The following is a 12,729-nucleotide window of genomic DNA, read 5'->3' as shown; positions in this document are numbered from 1 at the left end:
CTGCTGTAAAAATCCTTCCAAAAGACAAAATGAGCCCTAGTAGCATTATAACTGTAACTGGAATAATTCAGAGACTCAGAGAAACAAATACAGTAGAAAATCTTTAGTAACTAACTATTTAAAGGAAAAACAACAACAAATAGATCCAACCCTATTTCTCCTGTAAATGCCATCCAGCTTGCTTTTTCTCCCTCTCTCTGTCCCCAAAGAGCAAAAACCTCCTCGACAATGCCTTCTGAAGGCTGTGTCTGCCTGCTATCCTCCCTGCCCACCTACCGTGGGGAGCAGCTCCTCCCACCTGCACATAAAAGCCAAGTGCATGCTACCAGCAGCAGATCAGAGCACTTTCTCAGTCCTCCACTGTTTTGAGCCACTGATCTTCTCTTCCTTGGATCTTGTATACTCAAGGTAAGATTACTGCTACTTCAGGTTTCTGTTCTAACCAGCTATCGTCAGGAAGTCTTAACGTGAACTCTAGCACTGCCTTGCTGGGTGGTGCTGGCTTCCCCCCCCCTCCCCTTTTTTTTTTTTTAGATGTAGTGTCATCTGACATTTAAGTTAGTAACAGTCTGTTGTTTTAGCAATGAAATAAAAACGGATCTTGCTGGGAAACACTGTGTGGCTGGGAAGAGGTCTTCTCTCCCTTTCTGATTGATTTTGAAGAGATCAGTATACCCAGACCAATTCTAGCCATTTATTATCTCTCTTAGTAGTCTCTCTCTCTCAGTCCAATCAAAGTTATAAAAAACCCTACACTCTAAGGCTACCTTAAATTGTTTGAGGGAAAAAAAATGCTTAGTGCTAATTTAAGGAAGGAATTGAAGAATTGTTTTCTAATTACTATTATTATTTACTAGACAGATTGAGCCTATATTGGGACTGAAGTGTATCTTCACAGGTTTCATTGCCTTTAAAAAAAAAAGTGTGATGAAACTTAAGCTCTCACAGAAGCACAGTAATAAGGCTGATGGAATTCACTATCTGGTACCAAATATGCTTCAATTACACATTTCACAAAGAAAGTTCTACTTCTTGGAACAACAGACCTTGTGTGTCTATGAAATTTCTAGATCAGCTTGAATTGTATTTTATCTACAGTTTGCCTACATAGGCATTTCTAATGCTAAAGAAAGGAATAGTTAAGTGCCTCAGAGACAGCTACTGAACAGTTGAAACATTAAAAAGTGTTTCAAAACCATGTTCACACTCCCCTCTATTCATCTATCCATCCTCACAGAGATGAACCTATTAGTGACTAGTACCAGTTTCTCATGTTGTGAGTCAGTGCACTTTTAACTCGCAGTCACCTGTTTAAAGAAATTCCATCATAGAAATCCTAATCCTAGAATGCCTCTCTCCAGTGCTCAGAGAGGAGGAAAAGCATGAACTACCAAAAGCAAGCAGCGAATGCTGTCTGTAAATATTTTTTTTGTACTCTATGTAATACATTCCGCAGATAAAAAGTGATATTATCTTCCTAATAACCAAATGATTTTCTTCCTAAATTGATACCTTTTTTTTGTTCTTTCTCCAACTAAAAAGCCTTTTCTAAAAAATAATTATGTCCACATATCGCTGTACTCACATTAGCTGCAACATTTTAAGCTATAGCACTGTATAACAGCTGAACTGTGCTCAAAGTACCCTTTTCTACATACTGTGTATAAGATTTTTTCTGTATTTTACATGTTATCTATCGTAACTAATGGGGAAAAGAAAACACTGCCTTCAGCTATTTGCCTGGAAGATTACATAAGTATCTTGAAAAAAAAAACCAAACAAACAACAAAAACCACTCCAAACAAATACAACTATCTAAAACCAAAGTACAGTGCTTTCTATAGCAGGCTTACAGTAAAACTATTTTGCATCCAGGTAATCCATATAAATTGCCCATAGAAGACAAGAATATAGCCCAATAATTTTTCTCATAACTGGCATTCAATCTCTAAGCTACAAAATTTTATTCCTTAGTTAACATCTGATTTTTATAGCAAACCTCCCTTCTCTCTCCAAAAACACTTTCTGTAAAACACAGATCCGTGATTTTAAGTGTAATGCATACAGAATTTAGGTATACAGTCTGGCAGTAAAACCTCACTGTTCACACAAAATTTTACTGTATCAGATAAATCAAAATTTCTAACAGCAATTCTCAAGGAAAAAAAAAACGCATTTGCCACAGGAAATGTGTATGTAGCAAAATACCTTTTATTGAAGCCTGCTGTGAAAGGTAATGTTTTGGCATTTGAAAAACAGATTGAAGGACATATTAAGAAAACTCTGTTCAAAGGAATGCATTTAATTTAGATCAGAATCTCCTCTGAGCAATTTCTCTCTTAGGCTGAGTAGATAATTCAGCTTAGCATCACTTTGCAGGAGGGGATGAAGGGAAACTTCAGCCAGCAGTTCTCTAGGAGAACTTCAATGTCTAGGAATGCATTTATTGACTTACTAGGCTGATCTGAAACTCCTTTTTATAAGATCAAAGCATACTGATATTGAGATTAAAATACTGTCATTTTAAAATAATGCTACAACCACAGTTTGAAAAAGTGAATCAGTGAGAGAAGGAGGAATTCAGATTTTTTGAGTAACAGCCACAGCATTTAAAAATAACAAAATAAAGGTTAAGAGACTATATTAATTTTTCAGCCACACACCAGTTAAGTGTAAAGCAGGCATGCTCAGGCGTTTCTCCTTGTGGCTGCAGTTAGGGTTTTTAGGTGTTCATTTAGGGCACTAATGCCCACTTAAGCCACTAGTGTAACTCCCAGTGCTCTCAGCGGTGCTAGACTAGATGCCTCGAAACACAGGATAAGCATATATCTGTCTGCTTGTCTACACATAGGCCTGCCACTACCACTGATTCTGGGAGATTCCGGTCTTCATTAATTTCTCTTCACCCACCTCTCTGTGAGGCAGAGGAATGTTTTCCTCTGGCCATGCTGACACTAAATACATGCACTTGTTTGGTTGTTGTCACAGCAAAATTTCATGGTAGAGAGTCAGCTGTATTCAGCCTTATGGAGTCCACCCGTTTGCGACTGATCTGTCCTTGCGTGACTCTTCAGGGCCGAACAGAAGGGAGAATTCCAGTGACAAATCTCGAGAGAGAATTTGCTTCTAACACTTTTGAACTTCCTGTGAAACCCTTTACAAACCCCTTAACAGGATTTGCGAATCATTGCTGGAGGGGTAAATAAATAAATAAATAATCAACTGACCACCTCTTTCTTACCCTCTGTGGTTGAAGGAGACCAGCAGAGATCCACTGCCACAGGCCAGAAATGGTGGGCAACATCTGACTGTAAGAATTCAGCCTTGGTAACTCAGCAGCAATGAAGAGCTCAAAGAGAAGCACCCGGTGCTTAAGCAAAATTATTCACATGAAGCTTGCGTGGCACATAGAATACGTTCTCCCTCTTCCACGTTTGCTGTCATGTGCCACCTCTATAAATGTATAGGATATAATTTCATACCCACTAAAAGAAAACAGCACCAAAAACCCCACCAGCTTTGCCCTATGTTTTTAATCCTAGAGCTAATTTATGAGGGTACAGACTACTAATTGCTCCTGTGGCCCTGCAAATACTGCATTCACAAAACAAACAAACAAACAATGACAAAAACCCCACAACACCACCACCCAACAAACAAACAAAACCCCCACCAAACACATTCCAGTGCTTGATTTCTAGAGTAATTGCCCTAGCAATGGAGGCCTTGTCTCTTATTCTTCTAAACTGAAAATTACCACTAAGCATGCACTGCTCGCAGATAAAATAGTGAATGTGTGAGAGGTAACTGGAGGACTAGCAGGAGTGATAAGGACTAGAAAAAGAACCATTCGTGGTTGTGTCTCTACCTGCCATAGAAGACAGGACAATTTTGAAACGTCCTTGAGCACATCTACAAGGCAGAATTTTCTGCCCAATTATGCTATGTCTTGCTATATATCTCAGGGGAGGAAAGATTAAGTTTTACCCCTGAAGCTTAAATATATCCCTATATTTACCATTAGTTTTTTGGCCTTCCAATTATTCTAAACTGTATGTTCTTTCCTTCTACAGGGAGATATTTTTAAATTTTCACCAGTGTCATATTTCTAAAAGACCAATGGTTCAATGGAGTTATTGTAGTAAGGAACACGAAAAGACAAAAACATTAGAGGCAGCTTTTTCTGTCTGCTTAAAAACAACAAATAGCTGTATTTAACTGTACAAAAGTTTCTTACTTTTGCCCCTTACACTTTCTAGATTTTTGTGTAAGTGATGTTGCCTTTTTGTGGCTTTCCCTCAGAAAGTGAGATCTATTCTTTGTGCTAACAGAATTATCCTTCAGCAAAAGTTGTGGAGCTTTGTGTGTTTATAAAGATAATGATGAGTCCTGGTTTTGAAGCCTTTTGTGGGTCTTGTGCAATAACTGTGCCTATTCTCTGTACACATCAGTAAACAATTGTGCTTGGTCTCCCTGTACTCCTGAAATGTTGGATGTGTTTCTGTAATTGTCTTGATGTGTAATGAATTTAATGTCTCATAATTGCACTGCAGGGGATTAATACCACTATGCAGTCTAGGGACATCTTTTGATGATTAAAACTCCTTCATGCAAGTCCATATTTTGTAGCAAAAGCAAAATGAATGTAAGTCTGTTGCTTCTTGAATGACAGGTGAAACTGTTGAGGGGTGACATGTAATGGACCTTTTTCATCAAAAGAGAGTGAGAATCGGTGCCCTCTCTTGGTTAGAAAAAAATATATAAAGCAGCCCTATGAGAGTGTTTATCAGTTCCCTCTGCTGGCTACAAAGCCCACAGCCAGATGAGCAGCTGTGTTTGCGGAGGCGAAGGTCTTAAGTTCTATTCCCAGTGCTGTGTGCATGCGGTAAACCGATGACTGTGGTGTCTGTGCACGTATGTGGACATCATTCTTTAGAGGGTCTCATCAACAACTACACTGAGTTCAACATGAGGGCACTCAAAAATAATATGGAGTTCTTGGGAGGTAAGAAATTTCCAATTTAGGATTTGAGAAGCACGCTAGCAGCCACGCCATTCGTAATATTACGCAGCTAGAGCATCTTTCTGTTACGCATCATATGTACACCTTGCTTTTTCCACCTCTTCAAGAAAAGTGTGTGTATGTGATCGTTGCACTCAGTTTATAGACATCTGGCCAGTTACCACAAATATTTTTGGCAATCCCAAATTGTAACACTTCAGAATGTCAGCCTCTGAGAACTCCACATTTGCAAAAAATGAATAAATGGTATCAACAAGAACACTCAAACCTAAAAAAAAGGAAAAAAAAACCACAAATCAAAACAAAACAGAAAAATAAAAAATAACCTAACTAGTTATTTTCCATTCTTGTAAGGAAAGGCGTATATAATCTGGTTATGCAACTGGAGAAAAAGGTCATATAATTTATGCAGTCACTCTGAAATTAAGTTGAGATGAAAAAAATATATTGCAAACTTAAGAAAGAGCTTCTATTTTAAATAAATATCCATAGCACTAATAATCATGAACTCCTGGGTCAGGTACACCAGTTCACTTGAGCTCCTTGGAATCTATCACAGCAACATATAGAATATACATAACCTATCCTATTAAAGGGAGAATGAGTCAAAACTAACAGCTTGATGTACTAGATATCAAAGGTATATAAAAAACGAGATTTTTGAAACATCTGCAGCATATGTTTCCTGCTAACTAAAAAAGCAGCCACTCTTTCCAGACCAACATAGTGCTGCACTATTTTCTCTGAAATGCGAGAAAGAAGTGGACAGTAGCACACTGTAGACTTGCATAGGGAACTTCAAGCAAAGCATTTGACTATTTTTGCAACTGAAAATTCTGGAGAACAAAACAAGTTTCTAACAAAACCCAGTGTTATGAGGTGAAGCAACACCATATATGTATAATACACTACAGTCCTTGAAATGGAGATGCTTACATTGCCTCTCATTTACTCGACATAATTTACAAAGACACACAACAGAAGATGGCACAGTCCCAGTGACACTCAAACCAAACACAATCAATTTACCACTGAAGAAATCTATTATAGCATTCAAGTCTGCCTCTGCCAGCACACGACTTACCTCTGTTCTGCCCTTCCATTCTTCCCATCATGTGTGGAGCTCCAGTGAATGCACAGTATCACAAGAAGTCTTTTATGTGGCTCAGAGACCAGAATTTTTCCTTCAGCTTGCCTTTAAAAAAAAAAAAAAAAGTGTTCAGATATTTCCCAGTATTTCTTTGTAAATGAATTAGGTGTTCTTAGTCCAACTCTCATTTGATGGACATTAATATAAAACACACAACTGGGATGCCTTGTTGGCAATTCTCAGCAAAATGTCAAGAGGTAGTTACTTTAGGTCAAAGTTGAGCAATAAAAGCAGGCTTGTGAGGTAAGTTTAAGTTGCCAGCATTGATATATCTGTCACCTGCACTATACATAAAAAGCAAATAAGCAACGACTAGTTAAACAAGTACATTCCACAAGCACTAGCATTCACACAAAACATATTTTAGAAAATGAAGAAAAAAAGACAACACTCAGTACTTATTTCCTTTCAGTCAGTGGCTTAAATTGAATTTACCATAGTAGCACATCACATTGTTCGCTGCAGAAAAATGCAAAACTTAGGCCTTTAGGAGTAAGTCTCTTGTGCTTTACTGGTTCCAAAAATGTCAGTGCTTGTCAAAGTGTTTTTGAAATAAAACCAAAACCATGTTAATAAAATGAACTTTCCAAGACAATGCTGGCCAAAACTGATTCTTAGATTTCTTTTCAGCAATAAACTGCCTCCGTGGTTGCTGAGCTGATAGGGAGGAGGACTTAAAGGTCCAAAGCCGAGTTCTGGTTAACCCAAAGAGGGTAAAAAACAGATCTCAAACAGAGCACAAGCCCTCCAATGAATGGAAAGATTTTTTGCTGAGGGTGGGCAGAGCTTAGCAAAATCCAGCTGTGCTTTCAAAAACGGTTGCAATCATTATTAGGCTCTGCTTCAATGTATTCAGAGACTGGAATACTTGTTGTGGTTACAATTTGTGATGTGCTGCTGTAGATCACTAGACAAGACTTAGTGCTTGTGTAATGCAGCATTCACAGGCTAAATGTCAGTTCACAAGATCTACCCTGCGTATTTATTAAGTAGCAATTCTCTACATGAATTAACAATGCAACAACTGGAAAGGTTCTGTCCCATCCTATCCAAGCCTTCCAGATGAATAGCTCCAAAAATATGCTCTAGTGAAGAATTAAGGTGTGCATGATGAACTGAGTTTCTACTGTACACACAAGTTGCATGCAAGTCTGGGCAATGAGATCTCAGAACTAATTTGCTGAATGGGCATATAGGTGCAGACGCGGCAGTAGTTTCTGTCTTCCACAAAGGAAAGTGGTGCAGTAGTTGGATGTTCTGTGCCTGTTGCAGGAATTCCCACCCTCCTCCAGTTCCAACCAGCATAGCTCAGTTTAGGAGGTCTATGTAGTACAGTCCAAGCTGCCGTTGCAAGGTTGTTTTCTTAGTTCCTATGCTCGGGAACTCCTACAGACTATTATTATCTTTTGGAGTTCTGGGCATAACTTATTATGTCAGGAAACATGCACGACATTTTAGGATTCCCTAAACTTGCATTGCTAGCCTCAGCTAAAAACATTGTTCATATTATCATGTAAATAAAGAAAAACTGTATGTTTAACATCCAAGGCTGATACTCGATTAAAGATTCATTCACATCAGTAATTTTTTTCTGTATTGCTATAAAATGATCAAATGGCTTTCAAGCTGTAGTTTAAAGAAAATCCACTCATCTCAGCCATCTTTTGTAATGTCACCTTCATTGCATTTTGGTTTTAGATTGCTCTTAAGCAACTAGTTGCAAATACTCAGTACCTAAAATCCAAGCTACCGATGCTGATGCTACAAAACTGAGAGGAGTGACTGATACACCAGAAAGCTGTGCTGCTATTCAGCAAGACCTGGACAGGCCAGAGAGTTGGGCATAGAGGATCATAATGAAGTTCAACAAAAGCAAGTGTAGGGTCTTGCACCTGGGGAAGAATAACCCCAGGCGCCAGTACAGGTCAGTGGTTGGCCCATTGGAAAGCAGGATTGCAGAGAAATACCAGAGAGTCCTGGTGGACAGCAGGTTGACCACGAGTCCAGAACGTGCCCTTGTGGCCAAGAAGGGCAACAGTATCCTGGGGTACATTAGAAAGAGTGTGACCAGCAGGTCGAGGGAGGTTTTCCTCCCGCTCTACTCTGCCCCGCTGAGGCCACATCTGGAGCATTGTGTCCAGTTCTGGGCTCCTCAGTTTAAGAAGGACAAGGAACTACTCGAGACAGTAAAGCAGAGGGCTACGAAGATGATTAAAGGTCTGGAGCACCTTTCTCATGAGGAAAGACTGAGAGAGCTGGGTCTGTTCAGTCTGGAGAACAGAAGGATGAGAGGGGATCTTATCAATGCTTATAAATATCTGAAGGGTCAGTGTCAAGAGTCTGTGGCCAAAATCTTCAGTGGTGCCCAACAACAAGATAAAGGGCAACAGACACAAACTGAAACCCAGGAAATTCCATCTGAATATTAGGAGAAACTTCTTTATTTTGAGCATACCAGAGCACTGGAACAGGCTGCTCAGAGAGTTTGTGAAGTCTCCTACTCTGGGGATATTAAAAATCCACCTGGATGCATTCTTGTGCAACCTGCTCTAGGTGAACCTGCAGGTAGGTTGGACTAGATGATCTCCAGAGGTCCCTTCCAAGCACAACCATTCTGTTATTCTGTGATTAGTTTTGGCATGTGATTCCTATGGTCTATCTCTGTTCCACGGTCAGGGCAAGACAGCTCATAGATTCAAATTTCAAACACGAAAATTGTCTTTCACTGAGTTCAGAATTTACTTGCAACGAATATTTTGTATTATTCTTTTGAAACACTCTATTTTCAACATCACATCTGTCACTTGTATGCTGAATGCTCTCCAGAACTCAGTACAAAAGGTCTATGAAACATAAGCAAAACAAATTCAATTTGTGACTGCTCAGAGCCATTTTCTTTGCTACCCATGTTTTCAACTTTCTACTAACTGTTCATCTCATGAAAACAAGTACTTCACAAATAAGCGAACAGAAACCTATTGTATTTTCAACACTCCATTCATCAAGCATATTTTGAGAGGTGGAATTTTAGCTTGATAGACACTCACAACATACAGCCTTATCCTTCAAAATAATGACCCTATCCATGAGACAGAACCGCATTCTCAAATCCCACCAAAGCTGAAGCCAACTGAAGAAGTAACTTGGCACTTGGCACTCCCCAGGGGCACTCAGCACCACGGACCTCAGCTCAGGGTGCAGCAACCCTTCACATCTTCTCCCCTTCTGCCACCAAAGGTGGCTTGCTCGACTTCTTACACATCTTTGAAACTTCAGGAAGGCCTAATTTTTTTACAATAGGGGTGGTAAACACCAGAACAGATTTCCCAGAGAGGTGGTGGATGCCCCATCTCTGGAAACTTTCAAGACCAGGCTAGATAGGGCTTTGAGCAACCTCTCTAGATGAAGATGTCCCTGCTCATTGCAGGGGGGTTGGACTAGATGACCTTCGAAGGTCCCTTCCAACCCAAACTATGATTCTAAGAAACCACAAAATATACTTGACACCCAAAAGCTATCAAGATAGCAGGGGTTTGTGTCAGCAGATTCAGTCTAGTGACACTGAGTTGTGACAGCTCAACCTCGCTGGGCTGTGGGCAGGGTTGGGGCCAGCCTGGGCATGGGGCAGCCATGGCCCCTTGTCAGTCAGGCTGGGCCCTTCGACTTGGTTTAACCACCTCCTGCCTCATGTTGTGGCTCTGTGGTTCTGGCCTGCCCTAACGTTAATGCCATTTCTGCACACAGGCAGTCAGAGAATTGATTTAAAGCCTGCGCCTCCCATTCCCAAAGGAGAGGCAAGGGTTGAGGGGAGCAGAAACTCCCTGCAGCTCAGTCAGCTGAGGAGCATTTATGGAAACACAATGTGCTTGAGGTTTCTTGGGTTTCAGAGATAGAGCCTGGGGGCTTCACTTCTGCGTGCCAGGCCTCAGTGCCCCTTTGAGAAGGATCTGGGTAGCATTAGCTCACACAGATGCGGACAGTGCTGGAAGGCCAAAAATGAGGGGGGCGGAGGGGGAGGCTCTGCTCTCAGCTGGAAAGAAAATGTCACATCCTGTGAGGGGAGGCTGCTCAGAAAAAGAAGGAAGGCTGCTCCAGCATGCACCACTGGAGGCTCAGGACCTTTCAGATTTCCCCGTCTGGAGGCAAAATTGAGGCCACTATAAGTTGAAAACAAAAAAAAATATCCATTTTGAAAATAAGGTTCTTTGGTCTTAAAACAAAAAACACACCTGCAAAAAAAAATACTGCTGTATATGGGCATCTAGTACAAGGAGAGTAACTGGTCTTGTAAAGTTGAAATTCTAAAACCCCAAAACTCCCCCCAAAATATCAAATTCTTTGGTGGGATGTGAAGAAAGAAATATCATATGAGAAAAGAAAATGATTAAACTACTGTACTCATCAGGCAGGTAGTTCAGAAGGCAAACAGCTGAGCAGAACGGCGCTGTCATTTTCTTCCTATCCCGTTTTCTTTAGCACAAAGGTTTTTCAGGGTGAACCTTTCTGACCTATTTCTTACACCCCCTAGTACGGTGGAGTCCTGACTTATGACCAAGGATTTAAGACAAAGAACAGCAGCTCCTGAACCTGTCACAGAGCGAAGCTGACTCTCGGGCTCCTGCTCCGATCCCTTTAACACACTCCTATTTACACAGATCATTGGTATGTCTGGAAAGATATTGTACTACAAACGGTTCACCTCCCTGTCCTAGCTGCAGAAGTATCCAAGAACATCACATACAGTAGATTAATGAATTTATCCTTACAAGCACCCTGGCGACATCACTCTCATTTCAGAGGAAATTGAGGCACAAAGTTGGTGGTGTAGCATTTCAAGAGAGTACTCCTGGCCAGATTCTCTAGTGTCTTCTCATGATGACAGGGGCTAGTTGGAGAGCTTGGTTCCCATCCGGGCACCTCAATGACAACCAGATTTTCATGAGCACTCAGCACCCAGTAGCTCTAGCAATGACACTTGCAGCCAGAGTTTCTGAAAAGTTCCTTTGGTCATCTGGCTGCTGCCTCAGTGGAAGCAGAGAGCTTTTGAAAAATCTGATCCTGTTTGTGGGTGCTGAGCACTTGTCAAAATTCTTGCTTAAGTGACCTGGCCAAGGATGCAGACTAAAATCTGAGCAGAACACACTTTGCCTAATCCCTAGGCCAGTGATTTAACCACAGGCATATCCTTCCATCTTCAGCAAAGAAAGGATAGACACTAGTTGGGGCAGGAATCAAAATGCCAAGTAGCTGCCAGTACCCACGCCTGCCAAGAAAAATGCCCAGATACTTGTGGGCAAACCAGACAGCCACATTTTGGTACTGAGAAAGGGTTATTTGTAGTAGCAGTGCCAGAGTCTGGCAACCCGGATTATGCTCTTTCCAGATGTACCTATTTTTTTTCTGGGCTAAAACTCTTGTGAACATGCCCTCACACAGGCATACCCTCCTTAGTCTTCAGAAAGAAACAGCAGCTATCCAAACACTGTACTGTCTCCATTATCCTTCGAGAGCCAGGCACGCTTGGGCAAGACAACGCTGTTTTGTGTAATGATTAAGAAGCAGTGGTCGCGTCAGTGAAGATTCTTGTTTTCATTGAATATTTCATTCATTTCTGAACATAAGCAACCACTTAGCTGCAGTTGTGCTAGATGCAGAGGAGGAAACACATGCTATTCTTGGCTGGACTTTACCTCTGTGGGAAGCAGCAGTCTCCTTACAGCAGCCTCTGTAAGCTGCGTGATTTAGCTACATTAGAGAATGTCCTGAACCTCAAAGCAAGGACCTGTCTCCAGATTCTGAGTACCCCTAAGTGTGAATGCATCTGAAACCCAGCTTGGATCCTGTATTTTATGCCCTGTTTGTGTGAGGTCCATTTGCCAACAGCAGTTTCCAAAGCCATGAGCTCAAGGCTAGCTTAGAAATTCCTCTCCAAGCTGACCATATCCACTCAGCTGCCACTTGAGATACTATTTGCTGTGTCACTCATCATCAACTTGTTGGACTGTCTATCACAGGACTTGAACTCAGAGTCCAGCTTTCATTAAATGCCCTGTCTCACCTCTGTCCCCAGCTTTCAGACCACCTCCCAAGGCACTATCTGACCAGTCTGGCAATAGGAAGATAAGGCACCAAGTCACTAGTGTGTTTTAAAGGAGCATCAATATCACATAATAACTATTGAATGAAAACATTTACAGAAAAATGGTTTTGTAAAACAGCTTAGACTAAGCTGTTGCTGAGGGTTGAGCTCAAGCTATTATAAATAAGCCAAAAAATGCAGCTGTATTTTTTCTAGCTACAGCTAAGTGTACTGGAAAAGCCTTTTGGGGGGGTGGGAGGAAAATACTCTTCTAACAGAGGATTACACCTAGAAGCAAGTGTGAACATTTGTTTTCTGCTCTGTCGGGTCTATACCTGTAATAATACAAGGAAGGCAATGGTCGCGGCTTGTGCTTTTACTGTTGAATGACAGCACTTTCACTGACATCTGCTGCAGTAATTAATATAATAACAACTCCAGTCAGAAGCCGGACTTCAGAGCAATACCCCAGTCAAA

At 41.0% G+C, this 12,729-nt stretch overlaps 1 protein-coding gene across 1 annotated transcript in view; it reads left to right on the top strand.

Moving 5' to 3' along the window:
* Positions 1 to 312: 312 nt before the first annotated feature.
* The window catches only part of COL8A1 (collagen type VIII alpha 1 chain), a 93,443-nt gene continuing 81,026 nt past the window's right edge, over positions 313 to 12,729 (top strand). Inside the window, exon 1 of the mRNA XM_065631367.1 lies at positions 313 to 408. The gene's annotated coding sequence lies outside the window, so the exon portion shown is untranslated. The remainder of the gene's footprint in view (positions 409 to 12,729) is intronic.

This window comes from Caloenas nicobarica, chromosome 1, assembly GCF_036013445.1.
Source record: "Caloenas nicobarica isolate bCalNic1 chromosome 1, bCalNic1.hap1, whole genome shotgun sequence".
Classification (NCBI taxonomy): domain Eukaryota; kingdom Metazoa; phylum Chordata; class Aves; order Columbiformes; family Columbidae; genus Caloenas; species Caloenas nicobarica.
Note: the sequence above shows the minus strand (reverse complement) of the source record. Positions and strands in the feature narration are given on the sequence as shown.